The sequence below is a fragment of the Pongo abelii genome, chromosome 3 (genome assembly GCF_028885655.2).
Source record: "Pongo abelii isolate AG06213 chromosome 3, NHGRI_mPonAbe1-v2.0_pri, whole genome shotgun sequence".
NCBI lineage: Eukaryota > Metazoa > Chordata > Mammalia > Primates > Hominidae > Pongo > Pongo abelii.
This window is the reverse complement of record NC_071988.2, coordinates 170942162-170966923: the sequence shown is the minus strand read 5'-3', so window position 1 is coordinate 170966923 and position 24762 is coordinate 170942162. Positions and strand designations below refer to the sequence as shown.

Genomic DNA, 24762 nt, shown 5'->3' with positions numbered 1-24762 from the left:
AACTTTTATAAGTAGTATATGAGGCTGTTATTTCATATGTGCATATAATCATATGTATGTGTGTATATATTCATACACATATATTTACCAACACTGGTTATTACTAGACATTTCAATTTTTGTCAGTCTTATGCATTTGAAATAGTATGAAATTGCTGTCTCATTTGAAATGTCTAAGCCCCACTGGGCTTTGCATGGAAAAATGAATACCTATTGGGCAAGTGCTTAGGAAAGTGCCTGGCATATAGTAATACCTCAGTAAATGTTACCTAATGCTCTTATTGGTATTATTATATATTATTTTTTGGTAATTCTATAATACATGATTTTATCCTTTTACTTTTAATGAATTAGTCTCTAAATTTTACCTGTTAAAAATCTTGTTCCCATTAATATGCTAATCTATTCTCTTTGCAGATAATTGATTTGGGAATAGGCATATAACCAATGCTCACCAAAGATAGGTCTGGAAATGGTTTCTGTACTCCTGTGTTGCAGGAAGATAGGGATTTTATATTCTTCTGGATATTGTCTGTCTGGATAAGATCCATGTTGCTGACATCAAGAAGGAGGCCAGTCTGTGATCTAAGCTGAGGTATTAAGAATGGCAGAATGAGAATTAGAAAGGACTGGATTCTGGAAGACTTTTAGAGCCCCTGCTCATTATAAGCCTGATTTTAAGGGTGACAGTAGATTTCCATGGTAATTAAGTCAGTTTTATATAAGGTTCTTGTTGCCTATAGTCAAAAGAATTCTAACTACACATTGTCCTATAATAGTTTTTAAAAATGTTATACTTCCACCAAGAACATAAAAGGGGTTGTATTTATCCATTGCTTTATGAACACTTGGTATTAGCAGCTCTTTTAATTTCTGAAAATTATATGGATGTGAAATTGTAGCTAGTTGATTTGTAATTTAAATCTCTGTGATTTTCTAGATATATAGTCATATAATTCTTAAAAATCAATTTATTTATTGATAGTTTCTATCTCATTTCTTTTTCTTCTCTCATTACATTTGCTAACACTTTCTAGTACAGTGTCGAGAAGAAGCAATCATGGTAACAGCAGCTTAAACGAAGTGGAAGTTTCTCTCTTACTTACATTTCAAGAGGAGTGGAAGCCATCAGTTTGGGGCTGATATGGTGCCATATGTTGTTAAACACTCATTCCTCTTCCACCCTGGCATCCCTTGGTTTATGGCATCCTCCACATCAGCAGCAACAAGGAGAAAGAAGAATACAAGAAGAAAGAACAAGATCATGGGCCAGGTATGTATTATGGAAGGCTCCTGGAAGCTGCAACATAGAACTTGTACTTGTATTCATTTGACTAAACTTACACTTCAAGGCAGATACGTGGGGGAAAAACTAAGGTAGGAAATGTTTCTAATGGTTTGCCATCACTGTATTTGCTTGCCTTTTAGTAATAATTAGGTTAGGAAATTGACTTTCTATTACTACTTTTGTTCATTGTTTCTTTCATATGTTGATTTTTGGATTTTATTAAATGGCTGCTGCATTCATTGAGAAAATGTTTTTCACATTGTCAATTTGGTGTATTACATTAATGTGTTTTCTAAATTTATATCCTCTTACTACTCTCAGAATAAACCATATTTAGTTATGAAATTGTTTTATCTTGCATACACACACATGCACACACAGTATGAATCAGTTTACTATCTTTGTGTTATTTTGGCATCTATTTCATAAATGATAAGGCCCAATAATTTTCCTGGTTCTATTATATTTGCAGCATCATTAGCAATCTCATATTAGTTTCATAAAATTAGTGGAGAAACTTTAACATTTTTTCCAAACCCTGGGGAAGTGTTATAAGAAAAGTGTTATCTATTTCTTGATAACTTTCTAAACACAACAGTTAAAACCTATAGACCTGTTGCTTTTCTTGTATGTAGGTTTTTTTCTCTAATGATTAAATATCTTTAATTGCTATAGATTTGTTTAGGTTTTCATTTATAGATGAGTACCTTTTTCCCACTTTTTCAGTTTTACTCTATTATTTTTCTAGCCCTTTAACTGTAGTTTAGATAAATAATGTTTAATCTGTCTTCAACTCTATATTAGGTAGAATATGCTCTAGTCTGATATAATGAAAATCCAAACTAAATTTTCAGGAATATTTTGAATAAGACTCCAGGCCTCTGAAGATGGCTTAAAAGCTTTAAGAGCTTGAAATATTTTAATTTTGTTCCTCTCCTATCCCTAAATAATTGCCCTTATATGCATAGTAGAAGATTACTCAACAGCATAGCTGCATTCCAGTCCATAGGTTTGGACAATGAGAGAAGAAAAAGATTTTTTTCTCATTTTTCATTGAGGACACAACTCAGAAAGTGTAATATCACTTCCATTCACTAGGACTAAAGAACAATGCTCTCTTCCTCCCCTTTGGTTGGCTTGCATTGGTTCATTGGTTGCCTACACACACATACACACACACACACACACACACACACATCAATTTATATAAGTAATTTTAGACATTAAATAATTTATCATGGTTGAATGGGTCTAGGTTCTAATCCTGGCTCTACAGCTTTTCAAACTGTAACATCCAAGAAATCATTTAAATTTTCTGAAACTTGTGCTTGTCTGGAAAATGACAGTAATGAAACATATCATGACGTTATTGAAATGCTGAAAGTAAGGCAAGTGTGCAGTTCAGTGTCTGGCACCTATTGGCATTCAATAAATGTGCACTTCTGCATATTTACAGGAAATACCTCAGTAAAGGCATGATTACATGATTCCCAAAAAGTTCAGAAGAAACTGCTCTGTGATTTTCTTGCTATGTTCCTGCTCTGGGGACACAAGACATTGTTTTTGAAAGGTGACAATTCTCTAATCATGGTACACAGAGATAAATACTTTATTTTCCTCCAGGAAGAAAAAGAGATGCAGTAAATGCTTAATGGTTTTTCTTCAGTGCCACAAAGTCAGTAGCTATAAATCTTGAACACAAGTTGAATTATTTTTGACTTTTTATTTCCTTAGGATGTTTTGACCACATCATTAAACTCTATCACCTGTCATTGACCTAATTTTATCATGGAGTTCAAAGGATTAAATAAATACTTTAAAAAACAAAAAGGAAACAAAAAAAAAGAAAGGAAAAGAGGTTCCATGCAGTTAGTCTGATGTCCCTGCTAATTCCTTTAATTTGCTATTAATTCTTTGTTTTCGCTTGAAAGAATGCAGATGAAGCTAAAAAACTTGACTTTCTTTTATGGCATGGTATTTCCATAGGAGGGGAGGCTATAAGGAGTCTAGCTCAATTTTTCTTATTTTATTTAATATTTATCAAGAGCAATATCTAAGAATAAGATGAAAAATGCTCGTCACAAACTTGTTTAAGTGAATTTTGAAAATGTAGGTTTAGAGGTTCTTGTTATTATCCTTTATCTCACAGATCGGTATACCTAAACCTTAGAATTCAAACATCATCCTGTGCATACTTGCTAGAACAAGTGTTTACTGCACAAAACAGAAATCAGTTAGATGGGATTTTTTTCCCTTGAATGAATATGAAATGAGGCCTAAGAAATGTATTTTTACCCCACCTGAGACACAAGTAATATAACTTGTTTCGTATTATACATTTCTATCCAAAAGCTCATCTAGAAAAAAAAATCAGTTGATTCTAAAGTTGATAATATAACTGCAGGGGAAAGATGAGAACAGATTGTGGGAGAAAGACAGAACAGAGTCGGAGAGACACAGCAACAGCCACATGGACAGACAGACAGAGAAAGAGACAGTAAGAGGGAGAGAATGACAGAGACAGAGGCACTTCCCTCTGCCTCTAAATGAAGTCACTTGCTCCCTTGGTTGGTGTCTGCAGGCTGCCAAGTACAGAGTGGGGGCTAGAGAAAGCAAGAGCAAGTAACTTCACAAAATCTCCGTAAACTCATTTTAATTAAAAATTTGCACTTCTTCTATCAAAACATATTTTTTTTCTTCTTAAAACTACTCATATAAGGCTAGGTGTAGTGGGTCATGCCTGTAATCCCAGCACTTTGGGAGGCTGAGGCAGGAGGATTGCTTAAAGCCAGGACTTCAAGACCAGGCTGGACAGCACAGCAAGACCCGTCTCTACATTTTTATTTAAATAAGCCAGGCACAGTGATTTGTAGACTATCTGTCTATAGTCCCAGCTACTCAGGAGGCTGAGGCAGGAGGATCATGTGAACCCCACATGAGCTGTAGTGAACAATGATGATGCCACTATACTCCAGCCCAGGCAACAGAGTGAGACCTCGTCTCTAAATTAAAAAGTAGATAAATAAAAATAACATTTTAAAATGTGAAAAGGAGTAGTGATACATACCATTGGAAGAACTGAGACATTTGATGTTTGGCTTTTTTTTTTTTTTTTGCCTTTCTCGATCTGTCTCAGGGGAAGGTGCTATTCCTCAGAGAAAAGAACTCAATACCTCCCAAGGCACAAGCAAGGCAAACCCCACCAAAGGCCACATCTAGGCTATCATCTTACAATGATGTTGAGTGTTTTCCCCCAGTCAAATGGATCTGGCTTCCAAAGTTTAAATCCAGTTTTACATAAGCAATCTATGCTCTTGATTTCTTTCCCTTAGACTTCCTTTCCATTCACAGCTATCATTATTTGATTTCCCGAGAAAATTGTTTTTTTCCCAAACTAAAATTAACCTTTGTTGAATTCTATTTTCCACAAAATAACACAAAAAGGGCATTTTTTGCAAATATAACTGATTGTTCCAATAGTGGTGGAGATAGCTTGAACTGAGAAAATATGCATACTTTGAGGTAATGGTGAAAAAGAAACAACCTGAAGGGAAGCTTTATTTTGATGAGTAACTTTCTTAATTTACATTTCCACTCTACCACGCTATGTGCAGCTGAATCAATAGTTGATCTCTCATAGCCACATTTCCTTCTGCTCATCCCTGCAGTGTGCCTGTGACACCGCAATCTGTCACATGGTATGACTGTAACCCCCACTCATTCAGCATTAGCCATACCAAGTGTAACGAAAAGCAGAACAATATCCTCCATACTTAGTTAAAATGTCACAGAAAGCTGTGAAAAACACACACACACAGTGTTCCGTGTGTCCATTTTTCAGCATGATATATTTTTAGTGTTCTGTAGCCAGGAAGTCTTAATTCAAATCAAAGAAAAATATCAGTGGACTGCATATGGTATACTTCTCAGCATCTTTAAACACATTCGAACTAAACAACATCATCCCCACTGTATTTTCCAGGACTAGACTGTCACTGCTAACATGTACAGCCCCTCCATATCAGGGGATGGAAAAGCACAAGGAGGAATCATTGCCAGGCATTTTTCCTACCTTCCTGGATTTTCTCAGGGTTCTTGCTAGTCCTTCCTTATCTCTCCCATATCTTATGGGACCTTGAACTTGAGCCTCTTGTCTTTTATGGTCTTTCCTATTTACATCCATCCCCTACTCTCACCCAGACCCAGGTCTTTAGCGATCATCTATATGCTGATGATTCCCAAATTCATATTACCAGCATGACCCTTCCCCGAAATTTAAATTCCTATATCCAGCTCCTGACTTGAATTCTTCACTTGGATGTGTAAGAAGCAGCTCAAACTGAATATGTTAAATATGTCCAGACACCGACCCCCAAAACATGCTTTCCCACCTGAGTTCATGGCAACTTCAATTTTCGAGTTGTTCTGCCTCAAACGTCTTAATAATCTTTAAATACTTTCTTTTTCTTATAACCTAAACCAAATTGGCAGCAAGTCCCATTGGCTTACCTTAGAATATATCAACAACTCACCCACTTCTATTCACAACTGCTACCATTTGTTCTAAGCCACAACCACCTCTCATGGGCATTCACAGATTGCCCCCAACTGATCTCCATGCTTCCACCCTTCCTCCCACCAACCACACACCCTGCAGTCTACTCTCATCACAATCATCAGTAGTGTTTACACGTAAGTTAAATCGTGTCACCCTTCTGTTCAAAACTGTCCAGTCATTCCTCGTGTCACAGTAAAAGTCATAGTCCTAACATCTTATGTGATTTTTCCTTCACTCCATTACCTTTCTGATTCTTCAGGGAGGCTATATTGGCCTCCCTGATGGTCTTATTTGCAAACACACACATTAATTAATTAAGAGGGCAGGAGGAAACTTTGGGAGGTGATGGACATGTTTATTGCATTGATTGATGGTGATAGTTTCACAAGTGTATATTTATCTCCAAATTCATCAAGTTGTATACATTAAATATGTACAGCATTCATTGTCAATTATGCTTCAAAAAAGTGGCTTTTTAAAAAAAGAACCATCACTGATGTTAAAAGTCCTTCACACTTGGTATTCCTACTTTATGCTTAACTTTATCCTTTATTTTAAATTACTTTGTGTGTTGGCTATCCTTGCAACCAGAATGTAGGCTACTTGAGAGCAAGTTTCTTTCTCTCTCTCATTAATTTTGTTCATCCCCAGCACTTAAAACAGTGCCTGGAATATAATGAAAGACAGAAAGAAGAAATATAATGGAAGGAAAAAGAGAAAAAGAAAGACAGAAAGAAAGAACAAAAAGAACAAATGAATGAAGGAAAGAAGAAATAGAAAAAAAGGAAAGAAAGAAAGAAGAAGAAAATGAAGATGAAGAAAGAGGAGGAGGAGGAAGAGGAGGAGGAGGAAGAGGAGGAGGAGGAAGAGGAGGAGGAGGAAGAGGAAAGAAGGAAGGAAGGGAGGGAGAAATAGAGAAAAAGAACGAAAGAAAGAAAGAAAGAAACAAAGAAAGAAAGAAAGAAAGAAAAGAAAGAAAGAGAAGAAGAAAATAAAAACAAAGAATAAGGAGGAAGAGAAGGAAGAGGAGGAGGAGGAAGAGGAAAGGAAGGAAGGAAGGGAGAAAAAGAAAGAGAAAGAAAGAACAAAGAAAGAAAGAAAGAAAAGGAGAAGAAGATGAAAATGAAATATAAGGAGGAGGAAAAGGAAAGGAAGGAAGGAAAGAAGGAAGGAAGGGAGAAGGGAAGGAAAAGGAAAGGAAAAGAAAAAGGAAGAAAGGAAAGGAAAAAGAAGAAAGAAAGAAAGAAAAGAAGGAGAAGAAGAAGATGAAAATGAAGAATAAGGAGGAGGAGGAAAAGGAAAGGAAGGAAGGAAGGAAAGAAGGAAGGATGGGAGAAGCGAAGGAAAAGGAAAGGAAGAAAGGAAAGGAGGAAAGAAGGTTTTTTTCCTTCAGTGCTGGAAAAGTAGCCTACTAATGGAAAATGGTGCTTTAATTTTAGGGAGTACTTTTCTTCTTTATGAATATATATATTTTTTAAATGACTCTACTACCCCTTTTTTATTTGCTTCTTCATTTTTCATCTCCCTCTTACCACTGCCTCTCAAAATATTTAGTAAAAGGTGTTGGAAGATGGGGAATGGGGAGCAAAGTGTTGAAAATGGTTTAGGATGAATGAGATTAAGAAGATGTAGTAAACACACATACACACATATGCAGAGATTGCTTCTCCATTAAGGCAAACCTCACTTCATCAATCCATGTAAAATGTCCCAGGTGTCTTGTTATTCTATTTCTAAAAATTCCAAAATGTAATAGCTTTTAAAAGTATATTTTAGTAATTCCTAACATTGAAAGCACTGACATAATTTATTGCATGTTGAAAAGGCCACAGGAAATGGACTCCACAAAATGATAGGATAAGCAAAGAACCAATGCTTAACACAACTTTATGCCATGGGCCTCAAAGAATGGCAGAATAGATGAATAAATAAAGTAGTATAGAATTCATAATATATTAATGTCAATATGTAAAGTGTAGTCACTATTTAAGAATACAGACTATAGCAGTAAAATGTAAAAAATACGTAAAAATGAAGTAATTGGGCCTCTTTCATTTACCATAAAATCAAGAAGTGATTTATCCTCATTTCCCTAAATCCTGCGTTTTGAAGAACTAGCTGAATAAATTGCCCCAATAAATGCAAAAATTTGTCAAGTTTGAGGAATAGCTAGTACGAAGCTAATGAGTAAAAGTCCATAAGAATATTCTCTATTCCAAAATATGCAAAGTATATATTGCTTAGATAATATATCCAGCTAATGTTCATCAGCAAGTTAGCTTACAAGGAACTATTATTTATCAGTGTATGGCCATTAAGCTCCCATTGTAGTACATAATTTCATAAAGAGAGTAGAGAATGCGCCAAAGTGTCTGTTGAATTAAACACTCATCCCAAATATGACCAAAATATGTTGATGACTCTTTTTCAAACTCTTACAGTTAAAATTCTTACCTTTTGCATATGGGTGAAGCTAAAGAATACTGGCTTGGAATAATGTTTTTAATGCTTAAAATATAAAGGAAACCAGTATATTGAAATGGTGTCAAAAAATTAAGAAAACATTTATGGTAATATTTCTTATTTAAATATTAAATAACAAGCAAAATCTAACAGTTGGTCTAATGACTACCACAATATTAAAATAGGAATGAGAATAAAATTTGTAAGTATCTATAATAAATACAGTGTGTTATGTAAATATCTTATTTCTATTGGAGACAAAGTCATTGATACTACTAATACGAATGTATTGGGTTGTCTGCATTCGTAATGGTAGGAAATGTCTAAATTTAAGTTATAGGTTAGTAAAAATAAAATGTACCTTTTTCCCATCTAAATCTGCAAACCCCCTAGATTTTCTATCTACAGATCTCTTGAGGATGGGGGGAGTCCCTATGTAGGAATGCTTGGTTTAGCACCACTTTTGATTAAATGGTGTTTTCTTGAGCCTGTTAAATGATGCATGTTTTTCTTTTCCTCTTTAAGGATTAATGTTTGGTCAAAATATATATATATATATATGCCTTTTGTAAATATTAACTGTCATTTTAGTTGTGATAGATACTCACTTATCCTAGGGTAGCACATCCATAAGTATATTCATGTTTCTTTCCATGTTTCCTCCCATGTTCTCAGTAAAAACTTTGCTCTCCTGTGCATTCTCCAAATTAGGTTGCAGAAAGCATTTGCTTAAATGAAATGCTCATTTGTGATGCTTAATCAAAAGGGGAAAAGCTTTTCCCCAGCTTTTTCTAACTTGACACATGAAATAGCTTAAAGTATTTTTAATGAGACTCATTTATGTGGTTGCTGATTAGTAGCTGGCTGCTTGTTTGGGGTGATTGATACTCATTTCTGGAGAACTATGAAATGGAGTTTTGCCAAATTTAGAAGCTGACCCACCCTAATGGGGTCTGTAGTTTTGAACTAAAAAAAATGAGTCTTTGGGTGTTTAAATTTGTTTGCTCTTGGCAAACTACATCTCAAAAGACTTCCTGGAAATCCTATAATTGTTAAAAATTAACCTTAATGACTTCAATGACTTCAATTATATTAAAAAGTTTAGAGTGTTTTTGCTTTTCAATGAAGGTTAATCCCTCGGGAAAATATGTGTGGGTTTATAGTGAACTTCAAATGTATACATGCTATGAAATCTTTAGAAACCCAGAACAGATTCTGAGTCATTAACACAGGGTTGGTTTGGATCATAAAGATCTGTCCTCAAATTAGAAGGCCAGAGTATCATCTTAACTTTACTTCTGCTAGTCTGCAGCACTTGTCAGTGACAAGAGTCTTAAGATTCTATGATTGTTTAAATGTGACTTAGAAGGTCTGACACTAACCCAATTTTCCTTAGGGAACTTACTGAGAAACACACAAAGAGAGGCTTTCAACACATCCATCAGGAAAAGATGGAAGTTGATATTGAATGAATCCTCTATGACAATTAATTTTAAATAATGTATGTCCCAAACACCCACGGTATACAAAGTCAAAATTGGTATTTTGGAATATAACTTAAATAAGTCATAGTTTTTGCTCTTATAAAGCTTATAATCCAAAAAAGAAATATCTTTCCAACATATCCACTTCAGATTGTGCTCATTTAAGATGTTTAATATTTGCAGTCATCCTCATTTATTCAACAAATATGTACTAAACACTTACAACGTCCTAGGCTCCATGCCAGGTATGCCAAACATAAAAATGGATAAATTACAGGCCCTTCTCTCAGTGAGCTCGCAGGGTAGGGAGAGACTAACAGTTAAATATTCTTTAAGGACACTAGCTCCTTCCACTTTAGGTGGCTCCACTTCATATCTAGATGTTGTATCCTTGTGCTTTCTTCTTTCTCTTGGAATTAGAGAAAAAATTAGACATCTTTAGTATTCCTGCATTATGTATTTCATAAACTCATGCTACAAAATTAAGACTAAGAAATATACTTCCCATTTTTACAGAAGCTTGGCATTGGTGTGAGTCACAGACTAAGAGAAAAATCATTCTCCCTATTAGAATCTCCTGATATGAAAATGTCCTTCCTCGGTTTCTTAACATTTTTCCACTTTAGTCACCAGTAAGTCCTACATCCTGAGAAAGGAAACTGTTTTATAAAGTTTGAAATTTTAACAAATTCAGTTCTTATAAGAGGTTTGACAACGAGGGCAAAAACCTTGAGATGAATACTGTATTGTCAAGAGTGGGCATACTGAAGCTTTATTTAGTCATGCTTTGCTTTGAGTTATTTCTTATCAAGAGAGTTAATTAACAATTGCAGTATTTAATTCAGCCTTAAAAAGAGTCATTAGCCCACTCATCAAGAAAGACTGACAAACTGTTCCTTACTGTTTATGAAATCTTGATTATACCTCAAAGGCTATTCTCACCTCTCCAACAGGCTAACAATCTGTGAAAAGAATTATGGGTAAAAGTGATTTTGGAAATGCTTAGAATGGATCCCAGCTGTGTAGACCGAAAAAGAAAGATAAAAGAGGAAAGAGAGAAGTAGAAAAAGACTAGGCCATGAGAGGAACAATGGAAATGAAATAGGAATGCATGATAATGGGAGAAAAGTTCAGCCAAAAAAAAAAAAAAGCAACTAGTATCAAAGTTAGAGTTTTCAAAGTGCCTGGAATTAAGGAGTAAAACAGATGATGGAGTTTGAAAAAAAAAATTTGGAAATCTATTGACTCTTATAGACTTAAAGAAGCCCGGTAGGACTAAAAATAATTAAGATGAGCCAAGTTCAAGAGACATGAGTTTCCACTGCCCTTTTTATGTAAAATCATTTGAGAAAACCAATTTTTTTAACTGGAGAGTAAAGAAAATGAACAGTCACAGTGCTTGTAGAATAAAAGACAACTTGGAGGATGAGAAAGCAGTGGAAGAAAAAAAAAGGAACTCATGTCTCATTAGCTTTTGGAAATTGAATTGTTGATGTGGGGGGCAATAGTTCAAATGAGGTTCACTTCCAACTTTACTATTTAAAAAAGATAAGTTTGCTTGGTTTTGAAGGGGCTGTGAAAATATTGTGTGCTTAAATTGACCTCAGTTTCTGTTAATATTGGGCCACTGTTTTGTAAAAGGTGATTATTTTTCAGTAGCAGTTTTTGTTTGTTTGCTTCAGTAGCATGATTATTTTGCAGTGTGTGGGGTCTCAGTTGTTAGGTTGAAGAACTGTAAACTGTTTTTCAAATTATCACATACAAAAATGTGTATGCTGACATTGGCACAAACTCTATCCCACAGTTCACTCTATTGTTTTCCTGCCACTTTTTAACTACTTCTATTTCTTCCCCAAATTTTTAGAATTAATTTTTTAAAAGTTTGCTGTAAACACACACAGACACACACACACACACACACACACACACACACATTCTTTGTCAAATGGCTTCAGCCCCAAAAGAAAGAGAATAAAAGTACAGAGAACACATTCAATTTATCTTATTGCTACTAGAAAATTTCCATTAGAATTTCACTTTCATTTCAAGAGCATTACTATGAGCCCTTCTAGGTTCTGAAACAATGGAGAGGCCCTCATTTTGAGACTCTATCAGTCTCCTACAAAGTTTTGTTCCCATTTTATGCATTCTGTAATGAACATTAAAAAGATTAAGTCCCCACTGGAGTTTTATTAGCTGGAAGGGAGAATTTTAATTTGCTTATTCTAGAATATAGATGCAACTGGGTGTGGTTTTCTACATGACTTAAGAAAAGTAGCTGGTGTCATAGTCTGGGATTCTATGACAGAGTGAAACTGATGTTCTATGAGCAAGCTTTCTTAGAGCATTAGCTTCCAGGGATCTTCTGTGGCCAGCAACTTGTCTGGCTCTCTTCAGGGTTCCCTTCTCCAAAGGAATGGCCCATGAATGATGAAACTGATGTCCTTTCAATCTCAAGAATTTGGAAAGTTATTCATATCTTTGCTTCTTCAGCTGAGGTTGCCAAAAATTTTCTGTGATTTCTTTTTATCATATCTAGTATATTAGGTTTAGTCCCCAGTAATACTGGGGTTTTTTAATGAATGTAAACAGTATGACCAAAGGCTTATTTAAGGATATTGGTTTCTGGCTAGAGTGTAATTTCTAAGCCAATTCACTCTTTTTCTGAACATGAGGAAGTTAGTTCATCATACTTGACTGGAACATTTTTATATAAATCCCTAGAGTGAGCCTTTTCACTTAGGCTCAACACTAAAGCTCAAACAGGCACCAACTGATGTAAACATTAAACCTAATTTTACCTAGAGAATGTGCTTGTATGCAGCCTACAAAATATAAGGGAAGTTTGCTCATCAGCTGCTACTCCTGCCTGCTTAGTCTTCACATGGGAAGACTTTCATCTGACAGAACTAGTTGTCTGTTTCTTCTCAAAATTAAATTTCCTTAGTGTGTTTCCCACCCTCATATTTATAATTATATCTGGTTCACTGAGACATGGAAATCAATAGAGGATGTACTGTTTTTTTCAGGAGGATAGCAGCCAAGTGAGATGTGTAAACCTTAGTCTGTCTCTGCATTTCCCACCCCTGCCCTGTGGCCAGGCTGTAAGAGTTAACTCCTTTTTGGTAGTACTCAGTTTCCCCACTAGTAATTTGGCCTCCATTCCTATAATATAATCATGTCTTCTGAGATGAAAAATAAAATAATTTCTGTAGAGTTATGATCTAACAAGGAAGGCATATAGATACAGAGAGAGAATTAATATTGGGGATACAGGGCAGGCAGATATTTTAGAAGATGCCTGTATATTTTGTTAATTTCAAACATAGTTCTCCAGTGAAGCAGGAATGCCCATAGAACCTCTTGCAATGCGAGAACTGTTTGACTGCAGTTTACTCAGAGATTCACCCAAATATAAGGCCAATTATTTGATGATTGTTGGAGTGAACGGATGAATGGCCTATGACAAAGTCACCACCAAAAATCACCACCACCTTCCTACCCTCATGATCTCAAGAGGACATTTAAACTGGCTTAAGGACTTTCTTCTCTAACAAGTCCTAAAATAGATGTGAGAGACAGAGACAGACAGACAGATAGGGACTCAGAGAGATCCTCTCCTCCTAAATGATGGACAACTAGGAACTTGGAGTTACAAAATACATATTATATTCATAGAATTCTAAGCCCTTGCAGCTGTGAAGACAGCTCTCAGCAATTTTCAGCCCTTAGATATACACATCCTTGGGGAGGGCAGGCCTAAGGTAATATTGTTTTTTTTCCCACCTTTGCTGTCCTGTGGCCCAGGCTGAACATGATCCAGGAAACGCTAGTTCATCACATTTATAACACAGCTGTGCATAAAATGGGGCCAAAGCGTCACACATCTCAGTTCTGGCCTCTCTCTTTGGAGGTATTTTCTCATAGCCTCATATCCTCACCTCCGGTACCTCCCTTATCCCCCTGAGCCATCTCTACAATAGCAGGACCATGTCTTCCCACATGGAAAGTTCCAGCACCTTTTGTCCTGCAGAAGAGTGTTGCATACAGCATGACTGTGTGGTTTTGTAAGAGCTGTGGATATACATAGTGACATCTCTTTCTTGGACTGTACGGTGTGTGAGGGTGGACTCTTTCATGGACACATTATCCAAGACAGCCTCTGTTCTTTACAGGCAAGAGAGCAGGAGAATACTTGGACGATGCTTCAAAATGTACAGCAAAACCCTGGCTTCCAGTCAAGGACAGAAGGCTGAGGGGCTTAGGAGGAGGTTAAGACTCCCTCAGCATTTATAATATAGACCAGACTTGAATCCATATGGCATTGTAACAGCAATCATTGTGGTTTCACTCTCCAGCCAATTCTGATCTTAGCAGGGAAGAAGTGTTTCTTTTGTTGGGTGTGCCCTTCCTCTTTTCTGAATATTTTGGGGCTTGCATTGACTATCAAATAGTTGAAAAGATGGAATTGTTCATATGTTACTCAGTTTTCACCGTAGAGTAGAAACTATCAAAAATCTGAGAAACCCATCTTGTTCTTACAAAATTGACTTATTTTAGGAAGAGCTGAGAACTTTCAGAAAAGGACACGTTAAAAAAATGGTATGTCACAAGTGAAATATATTGACAGTCCATAGCTTATCCTTGGGCCTTCCCCTCCCTGGATTCAAATTAAGTCAAATCTTTTCAATAATATTCTCACTGTGGTCCTAGATCTGCCTCTTGGGTAACAAGTAAATAGGTAACAAATCAAATCTCTGCTTCCTTCTCTTTGGCGCCCTTTAAGAGATAAAGGGGCTCTAGGGACACTTTGGCAAAATTTACCAAGATTCTGTATAAACATAAAAAAGAAGGCTAGAATATTGCCATAAAAATGGAATGTCTGGTTTGCATAGTTTCCAGAAATAAAACTAATTCTAAATATAATATATTCTAAATCAGAATAATGGCTTTGAGGTTATTTGAAGACCGAAACATGGAGGAGCCATGATACCACACAACTTTCTATCATTGGACTTGCTCTGTCTCCTGGCCTTATGAGTCCTTCTCTCGTAGGATCCCTGTTATTCTCCCACTGGATAGGGAACAGGGAAGAGGTGGCAGAAAGAAAGGGAGGAGAAGGAGTCGAGAGAAGTAAAGCCCACAAATCCAAGAGAAAGGAAGTGTCTAGAGTGGAATTGGGAATATGGGGAATTAGACTCTGATGCATATGGAATTGTGACTCTCTAATAAACATTTTTTACAGTTGGAAATAACAATGCAGTATAAAGATTTGTATAGAATTCTTTAATAGAAGACCAGAAAATAAAAGGCAGTGCATGTAGAAGGATTTGCTGAAAATAAATGGGGAGGCAAGAGGGTCTTAAGGTTGTCATTGCTTGTTAGTGCTTGGCTGCCCTGGGAGGCTTGGAAGTGCAGACTAATGGCTTATTGGGACAGAAAAGGTTTTCTTGCATCAGCATACTCTTCTTTCTAGCCCTAACTCAATATCTTGGGGGGCAGGGAGTCAAAATCTCCTTTAGTCATTACAAAAAGTATGTTTATTGAGCTATTTCAGGTCATTCTACACTTATCAAACCCCTCAGAAATTTCCTGGTGAAGAAACAGTCCTGTGACTTTAGATAAAAAATTAAGGAAAAATAAAGTTATGGCAAATGGTAACCTCTCACCATGTAATGACGAAAGTGGTTCAAATCCAATTCAAGTCTGTTAAAGGTCCTCAGGGTTTAGTAAGATGTGTCAGCCTACAAAGTGCAAAAGTGAGATTATTGTTTTCCTCACTAGCCAGGAACTGGGGCTATTCTAGAAGCTGAAATAATCATTTGGTAAGAGGTCATTTTCTTTTGTTTTCATTTGTTGTTTATTTATTTGTCATTTTCATTTTTTAGAGGCAGGGTCTCCCTCTGTTACCTAGGCTGGGGTGCCGTGGTGCAATCACAGCTTACTTCAGCCACGAACTTCCAGGCTCAAGCAATCCTTCCGCCTCAGCCCCTCGAGTAGCTGGGACTACAGGCATGCAACCCCACGCTGGCTAATTTTTTTTTTTAATTTTTGTAGAGATAGGATCTCGCTATGTCGTTCAGGCTGGTCAGAAGTCACGTTCTTAACCACAAAATATACGTCAATTGAAATTACAGTTCTGTTTGCAAGGCACGGGATCCCTTTAATGCACATGATGCTGTAAAGGTATTTGACAGAAAATATTTAGGTGGCTTCATTCATCACATCCTGCCTAGCTATGTTGCTGTTTGCTAAAGTATGGCAACATTAAATTGAAATGTTTTAACTAGAACTGAGAAAACTTGAAAGTGTCTGCCCATGTAAACACATTTATTTTCCTTAAGAAAAGGAGGAATTTGAGAGGGAAAAGAGAGCGCCAGTCCTGGCCACACTCAGAAACCTGAGGAAGGAGCTCAACTTCCGATTACACCTAAATTGAAAGTATAATGATGCCTTTGTCAGTGTCACTCTGAAAGGAGCATGTTCAAACGTGATAACTTTGAAGCCCTCAGTCAAGAAGTTTGGACATCAGTTTATATTTTTTGCCAATTAAGTCACTAGAGTTCTACTTATTTGCTACAAGCACTGCCAAATTTCTTACCACCCAACAATTATCCCCAAAAACATGTGAAGAAAGAGATTTGGATGGTGAAAATAAATAAATGATACAAAGTAACTAACTTTTGACCTTGGAATTTTAAATGTAGTCCAATCCACATTGGGGAGAAACATAATTTATCCTTGTGTGCAAACATTTATTCTCACCTGTTCTTTCATTGTTCTGGTAAAGAATCCTAGATATTTGTAACATTAGTCAGATGAAAAAATTGTATGGAGGTTGGAGGGCGGCTGCTGAATAAGAGTCCTAAGGTCTAAAGAGGAAAATAAGATTAGTTCTTATGCTAGGCCAGGCGTGGTGGCTCATGTCTGTAATCCCAGCACTTTGGGACGCCAAGGCAGGTGGATCACGAGGTCAGGAGATCGAGACCATCCTGGCCAACATGGTAAAACCCCGTCTCTACTAAAATACAATAAATTAGCTGGGCATGGTGGTGTGCGCCTGTAGTCCCAGCTACTCGGGAAGCTGAAGCAGGAGAATCGCTTGAATCCAGGAGGCGGAGGTTGCAGTGAGCCGAAATTGTGCCATTGCACTCCAGCCTGGCTACAGAGCAAGACTCCGTCTCAAAAAAAAAGTATTAGATCTTATACTGAAGGCTAGTAGTAAAGATAGAGACTGTATTAGTTTCCCAGGATTTTCATAACAAAATAGCACATATTAAGTTGTTTAAACAAGAGAAATTTATTTTCTCATAGTTCTGGAGGTTTCTTCTGAGATCTCTCTCCCTGGTTTGCAGATGTCCAGCCTCTTGCTGTGTTGTCACGTGGTCTTTTCTCTGCATATGACCACTTTTCTAATGTCTCAATGTCTCTGTGTGTTCACATTTCCTCTTCTTATAAGGATACCAGTTAGATTAGATTATACACCTCATTTTATTTTGATTATCTCTTTAAAATCTTTATCTTCAAATACAGTCACTGTATTAGGCTGTTGCATTTCTATTAAAGAAATACCTGAGACTTAGTAATCTAAAAAGATTGCCCTAGTAAAGGTTGTCTGTGGGAACTCTGCCCCTGCAGCAGCCTTCTGCCTGGATACGCAGGCTTTTTCATATATCTTCTGAAATCTACATGGAGACTGCCAAGCCTCAACTCTTGTAGTATGTGCACTCTCAGGCTTAACACCACATGGAAGCCACCAAGTCTTACAGCTTGCACCCTCTGGAGCTGTGGACCAAGCTGTAACTGGGCTTCTTTGAGCTGAGGCTGGAGCTGGAGCAACCAGGATGTTGGAAGCAGTGTCCTGAGACTGTTCAGGGCAGCAAAGGTCCGTGAAATGCCTTTGAGGCCTTTTTCCCATTGTCTTGGCTATTCACACTTGGCTCTTTTTTGGTTATCCAAATCTCTCTAGAAGTGGTTCCTGCAAGCCTGCATAAATTCTTCTCCTAAAAATGCTTCTTCTTTCCTTGCCACATGGCTAAGCTGCAAATTTTCCAAACTTTAACACTCTGCTTCCTGTTTAAATATAATTTCTAACTTCAAGTCATTTCTTTGCTTCTACATCTGTGCATAGGTTTTTAGAAGCAGTCAGATTACATCCTGAATGCTTTGCTGCTTAGGAATTTCTTCTGCCAAATACCCCAAGTCATCACTTTCAAGTTCAAACTTCCACAGATCCCTGGGGCATGAACAGAATGTAGCCAAGTTCTTTGCTAAGGCTTATGCCTTCGCAAACATAGGTAACCTTTGCTTTAGTTCCCAATAAGTTCCTCATTTCCATCTGAGACTTCATTAGCCTGGACTTCACTGCCCATATCACTATCAGCATTTTAGTCACAACAATTTAATCAGTCTCTAGGAAGTTACACATCTTCCATCAAGCCATCCAAACTCTTCTAACCTCCGCCTATTACTCAGTTCCAAAGCTGCTTCCACATTTTTGGGTATCTTTATACTGAAATGTCCCACTCCTCAGTATCAATTTTCTGTATTAGGCAGTTCTTGCATTGCTATAAATAAATACCTGAGGCTGTGTAATTTATAAAGAAAAGAGGTTTAATTGTCTCAAGATTCTGCAGGCTGTACAAGAAGCACAGTGCTGGCATCTGCTTGGCTTCTGGGGAGGCCTCAGGAATCTTTAATCATGGCAGAAGGCAAAGAAAGAACAGAATTTTCACATGGCCAGAGGAGGAATAAGAGAGAGAGAGCAGACTTTTAAACAGCCAGATCATGCTAGAAGCCACTCACTAACATGAAGACAGCACCAAGGGGATGGTGCTAACACATTCCTAAGAAATTTGCCCCCATGATCCAATCACCTCACACCAGGCCCCACCTCTAATACTGGAGATTAAATTTCAACATGATATTTGGGCAGGAACAAATATCCAAACTGTATCAGTCACATTCTGAGGTACTAGGGGTCAGAACTCCAACATATAAATTTGGGAGAGAACACAATTCAGTCTGTAATAGATACATCAACAGATAAATGAAGAGGTATAACAAAACAGTGTGGTATAATAATAGAAGATTGAATGGGAGTTGGAAAAAAAGATTAATTCTGCCCAGAGGCATGCAAAAAGAGGTAAGTTTGAAAATGATACATGACAGTTGTCCAAGCAACGAATGGATGTTAGGTGGGTGGCATACAGAGTTGAAGAGAAACAGGGATATGCAGGAAAAGCATTTCAAGCCCAGGTGTATGCATAAGTACAGGCATGGGGTTATGAAACAAGATTTTATACAAGATCAGTCTAAGGGAACAAGAAAAAGGTGTGACAGGAGAGAAGCCTTAAATGGCAAGCAAGTGTGAGGTCATGGCAAGCCTTATACTCAAACAATGTTGCCTTATGGTCATAAGAGCAAGCTCTGAATCAGACAGACCAGAGTCCAGACCCTGGATTGTGTACTTCCAAGTAGTACATTTTTCAAGTTACTTAATATTTTTGTTCTTTCATATCTTCATCTACCACATAGAGTCTCTATAGAATAATATTAACTAATTAGTAATTTATTCCTCAGGATGTTTGAGGATTAATTATGCTTAGCAGAGTTTGGCACTCTGGGCCTCATTATCATTATTATTTTGTCATTTAATGGTTTTGGACTTTGTTCTCCAGGATATTTGGAGACAATTAAAGTTTTTAAATAGAGGGGTAGTGTGATTAAATCTTAAAAATCATTCTGGTAACAGTGTGGATCACAAATCAATAAGGCAAAAGGCTGGAGGAGAGTATCTGTTTGAAACCTCTTGCAAAATCCTTGTAAGAGACCAAAGAACATAAACATGGGAAGTTCAAGTGAGAAGGAGAAGAAGAAGAAGGAGGAGAAAGAAAGAAAGAGAGAAAGAAAGAAAGAAAGAAAGAAAGAAAGAAAGAAAGAAAGAAAGAAAGAAAGAAAGGAAAGAAAAGAAAGAAAGAAAGAAAGAAGAAAAAGAAAGAAAGAAAGAAAGAAAGAAAGAAAGAAAGAAAGAAAGAAAGAAAGAAAGAGAAAGAAAGGAAGGAGAGAAGAGAAGAGAAAAGAAAAAGAGAGGAAGGAAGGAAGGAAAGAAGGAAGGAAGGAAAGGAGAAGGAGAAAGACGGGGTAATCCATCATTGAGGAGAGAACAAAACACAAGAATCAAGTTTGGAGAGAATTTTTGGAAATGCTTGTTGACCATACCATTCATGACCTCTATCCCTTCTCCCCAAGCTTCAGTTCCATAGTTTTTCACCATAATCATTCATTTGAAAATCCCCTCAGCAACTTTACCAGTCTTTGCATCTATCATTACACATAACAAAACGCCAACCACAGTTAAAAACACATCCCCACAGCAGAAAGCAGCTACAAGAACAAATCCAAAACCATGTTGACTTGTCTCACTTTAAATTTATGACCACAATCTCAAGTGGGCCATCCTGTCCAGAAGTTTTTTTTCTTTTTTTTTTTTTTTTTTCTGAGACAGAGTCTTGTTCTGTCACCCAGGCTGGAGTGCAACAGCGTGATCTCGGCTTACTGCAATCTTCGCCTGCTGGGTTCGAGCCATTCTCCTGCCTCAGCCTCCCAACTATCTGAGACTACAGGCATGTGCCACCATGCCCGGCTAATTTTTGTATTTTTAGTAGAGACAGGGTTTCACCATGTTGGCCAGGCTGGTCTCGAACTCCTGACCTCAAGTGATCCACCCACCTTGGCCTCCTAAAGTGCTGGGATTACAGGCATGAGCTACCGCGCCTGTCCCAGAAGTCTTATTTTAACTGACTTCTTGTGGGAAGTCAGTTCACCTCCCACAACTATTTCAACCATTTGCTCTTTCCCCGACTCCCCAATCTTCAGTCTAGTCTCAGCTGATAAAACATGTTTAATCGTTTACTTAGAAACTAAAAGCAACCAGAAGTCTACATCCTCATCTTCCCCATTCCCCCAGCATCTCTCACCACATACTCTGTCTTCTTCCTATAACAATGGGTGAAGTGTCTCTTCTATTAAGACCAATCCTTTCACTTGTCATTGGATCTCCATCCCCTCTTAAATATGAAAATCTTTGCTCCCACATTCAATCCTGATTTCTCCTTATTTTTAGTTTCTTCTATTGGATGATTTCATCAGCATGTAAACATTATATAATATCTCTCATCTTAAAAAATAGCCTCTCCCATAACACCAGGTTTTCCTTCTGGCTTCTCCCATTTCACTGGTCCACTTTTGACAAAACTTCTTGGAAGACATATTTACATTGTCTCCTTCTTTTTTCAAGCCATTCTTCCCTATCTACCAAAATTCTCCTTTCCCGTCTCTTTTGTTGATTGTTCATTCCTTTGGTCCAAAGACTTCCTTTCTTCAATTCTACACCCTCTCCTATGTAAAGCCATCCAGTCTCATCCCAGTGAGTAACATCTTTATTCTGGTGGAGCTCTAACCCCAGCCTCTTCTTTGAGTTTCTGACTTGCATGTCCAGTTGCCCATTCAACATCTCAAACTTAACATGTCCAAAAAAGAATTATTGATATTCCTTCACCCCACACCCAGCTTCTCCACAATGTCCCCATTTAAGTAAAGATACCACTGTTCACCCATATGCCAGGCAACCTTGGAGCCATCCTTGACTCTTCGCTTTCTCTAACATTCTGTGTACAAATCTGCCAGCAAGTTCCATCTACTCTCCCTTCAGTGTGTGTCTTGAATTAAATTACTGGCATGCAGCTGATAATAGAATTATTAACAGTTAGGAGGCTGAATATGTGAAACGTTTCAGCAATATGGAAGTTCCAAGGAGGCACCTGAATTTTCAGGTAAGAAACTAAAAGACAGTAATGATGATATATATATGTATTTTCTCTGTTCTCTTAACTCCTGAGGGTATTTTAGTGATTGGATATGGAAAGAAATCACAATTTGCATTTAAAATTGTGAAATTGTAATTCAGTGGTGAGACCATGAATGTACTGGCTTGCTTTTTCACATTGAGCCATTTCCCTAATTTTTGTTTTATTATCTTTTAATTCAAAAGAGCATTTTTGGGTGAATATTATATGCAAACAGCTAGGTGGTAGAAAATGCACAGTGGTGCCTTGAAATTTGAAAAAGGAGATACTATATGAATGCTATGGCTCCTGAGGGACAAATTGTTTCAAAGGGAGCTAAGATTCTATTCTAGGCATTCAGGCAAAGAATAAGAACCCAGAGAACAAACTAGCAACCACCAACATTACAGCCCTCAGCAACCCACATAACTACTTATATACCATTCCAATGTTTTCAGGTTAGTGGGATGGCCAAAGAAGAGAACAGACCATTCCCACTTCAGGGATTATAGTGAGAAATTAAGTAAGAGCTACTTAATTTTTTACTTAAGTAAAATCTGTCAACTGGTGTTACTTTCTAATGGAAGAAAATAATCCGTTTCATACAGCACCTGGCACTCCTATAATCTTCTGTGCTTTGATAAATCTATGTTACCAGGAAAGATAATCTTGTAGCTCTCTGATCACATGGTCTCACCCTCTCGATCCCACTCTCCCTTTCCTTCTCTTTTTCTTCCTTCATCCCTCCCTCCCTTCTGCTCTCTTTTCATTTATCTGTCTCTCTATCTATCTTAATTTAAATTTCAAACTGAATCACTTCAAAGTAAGCAATCACAAATTCTTGGACAGGAATCTTATAAATGCTATCTGGAATATAGCTATCCTAGCTAATTCTAAAAGCTTTCTCTTCAAGAAAATCCTCAACAAGCTTACTTGCTGAGTTTTACACCTGCTTGTTAAAGGTCTTAAGGGTGAGGAAAGAAAGGGGGAAATAGTGAGATAATTTTTTTAATCAAATAAACTAACTTTAAAAGAACTTCTTTCAACCTGCCAAGGTTCTTAGAAAAATGGGATAGCATTTTATAGTAGGCAACAAATTACATTATTTCCTCTGGTGTTGCCTGTGATAATCACATTACTTTCCAGCAACCCTCCAGGTATTCACGTGACTACAAGGTGTAATTCCATAGTAGTTTAGATGCTTCACTGTAATTTATAGTAACCTGAATTAATATCCATTTACTATGAAGTATTAATAAGAAAAATACATGTAGGGGCTTTGTGTAGTACTGTGTTTTTGTACTTTAGGGAAAAGAGAAAACCTTGCACAGTACCACATTCCCTAGTTATTCACAGTGAAAGCTTATTAAACCGTCATTTGGCAGGCCAATAATCTGAGGTTACCAAAGGCTGAGGACACAGTAACAAATGATGAAATATTGGTGGCTTGGGAAAATCACGCAATTGATCAAATCAGTCAAGTAGTTGAGAAAGAGCAAAGCAGATGAAGCAAAATGTTTCCAGGATGTATTTGATCACAATGGGTTTTGGCACATTTTAAGTCTCCCTTTGATGCTTCTAGCCCTCTACCTTCCTACCCCACTGACTGACCGACCTCACACCAATGACTTGGTGACAATGGAATATGAATGGAAGTGACAATGCTTTGTCATGAGTGCTGTGGTCCCATATTGCCGTTCCTCCATCCACCTGCATCACTGAATAAGTAGGAGCTGGAGCAGAGATCTTCCAGATGGGCTACCCCACAGGGAATGGGTAATGGGGATAAGCAATAAACATTTGTTGTTTTAAGTGACAGATGTTTTGGAGTCATTCATTACTGCAGCATAACTTGGCACAGGTAAATAATACAACCTATTTCAAAGAGGCAAAAATTTTCTCAATCTGAAAAAACAAAAGAATAGGATTTCGGTTGCAATCATGTAATTCTACTTACAATGCAAAAGGCCACAGATCTTTATTAAACTTAGCTTCCAGGGAAAACCTTCTTAACATTTCCAAGATTACAAATTCCTTTTCGTAATCTGCAATTTTTTATCTTTATTTCAATTGAAATATAAAACGAATACGACTAATTAATAGTTGTGATGTTATCTGTGGTAAGATGTTAAATGTAACTAAGAATTCAAAATTAGGTTTTTATGTTAACAATAGAATTCACAAAGAGATTTCATTTATTTGTGTGAACAAAGAGCTGAACACTGGGGCAATTTAATTCACCTTTTAGCCAGGGATAGTGGTTCAAAACTAAAGGAAGGCAAAATAAAATCATTAGAATTCTCAAAACGGAAAAAGCTTCTCATTCTGGATGTGTAATGTTAGGTGTGTCTTTCATAAATTTGTACCACGTGCTTTGTTCTACCTAGTAATAGAGCCTTACTCTAACTTTTGAATTAGTTGAAGAGATTATGAAAAAACAGCTATTCCATGGTACTCCCACATGAATGTCTTTTCTAACAAGTGACCCAGACTTACCCAAGGCTATTGCTTTACCCAGTTTGGCAGCCTGAATGCAAATTTTCTGAGCAGTATCTGGGAAAACGACTCTTCAAGAGACAAAGAGTAGTCCAATATTTGGTACCATGCCATGCTATACCAGGCCCTGGTTTTTAGACTTTCGCCAAGTGATGGGAAATTGACAGCCGCAGTGCAGAGATCAGCATGGAGGGCAGGTTCCTGCAGCAGCAATCAAAGCCTGGGCTTGCCACTGTGGCAGCCCTTGGATTTCTCATTCTTTTTTATTAAGCTCAAGCTGTTTTTCAGGGAATTCAAACAACTATGGCTTATATTTCTAGTGAGGAGATAAACTATAGAATTGTGACCCTTCTTTCATAGAAAGAAACTAAATATGAGTAGTTTCCCACTCCTTCCCACCAAACCTAACCCTATAATATTCCTGCAGCCTGGACACTCAGTCTCTGCTTACTCATCTCTAGAGATGGAGAACTTAGCGTCTCCTATGTCTGCACAGCTGGAGCTATTAGAAAGCATATCATTATACTTCACTAAAATCTGGCTCTCTCTTGTTTACACTCATTGACCCTAGTTTTATCTCTAGGGTCACACTGAATGAGTTTGATCCCTCTTCCACATGAAAGGGCT

At 37.2% G+C, this 24762-nt stretch overlaps 1 long non-coding RNA gene across 1 annotated transcript; it reads left to right on the top strand.

Annotated features, from left to right (window-relative positions):
* The first annotated feature begins 329 nt into the window (after nucleotides 1-329).
* On the top strand, nucleotides 330-23454 carry LOC129059104 (uncharacterized). The gene is made up of 3 exons (XR_008524803.2): nucleotides 330-595; nucleotides 1038-1273; nucleotides 23222-23454. It is a non-coding gene; the product is annotated as an uncharacterized LOC129059104 (long non-coding RNA).
* The last annotated feature ends 1308 nt before the right edge of the window (nucleotides 23455-24762 follow it).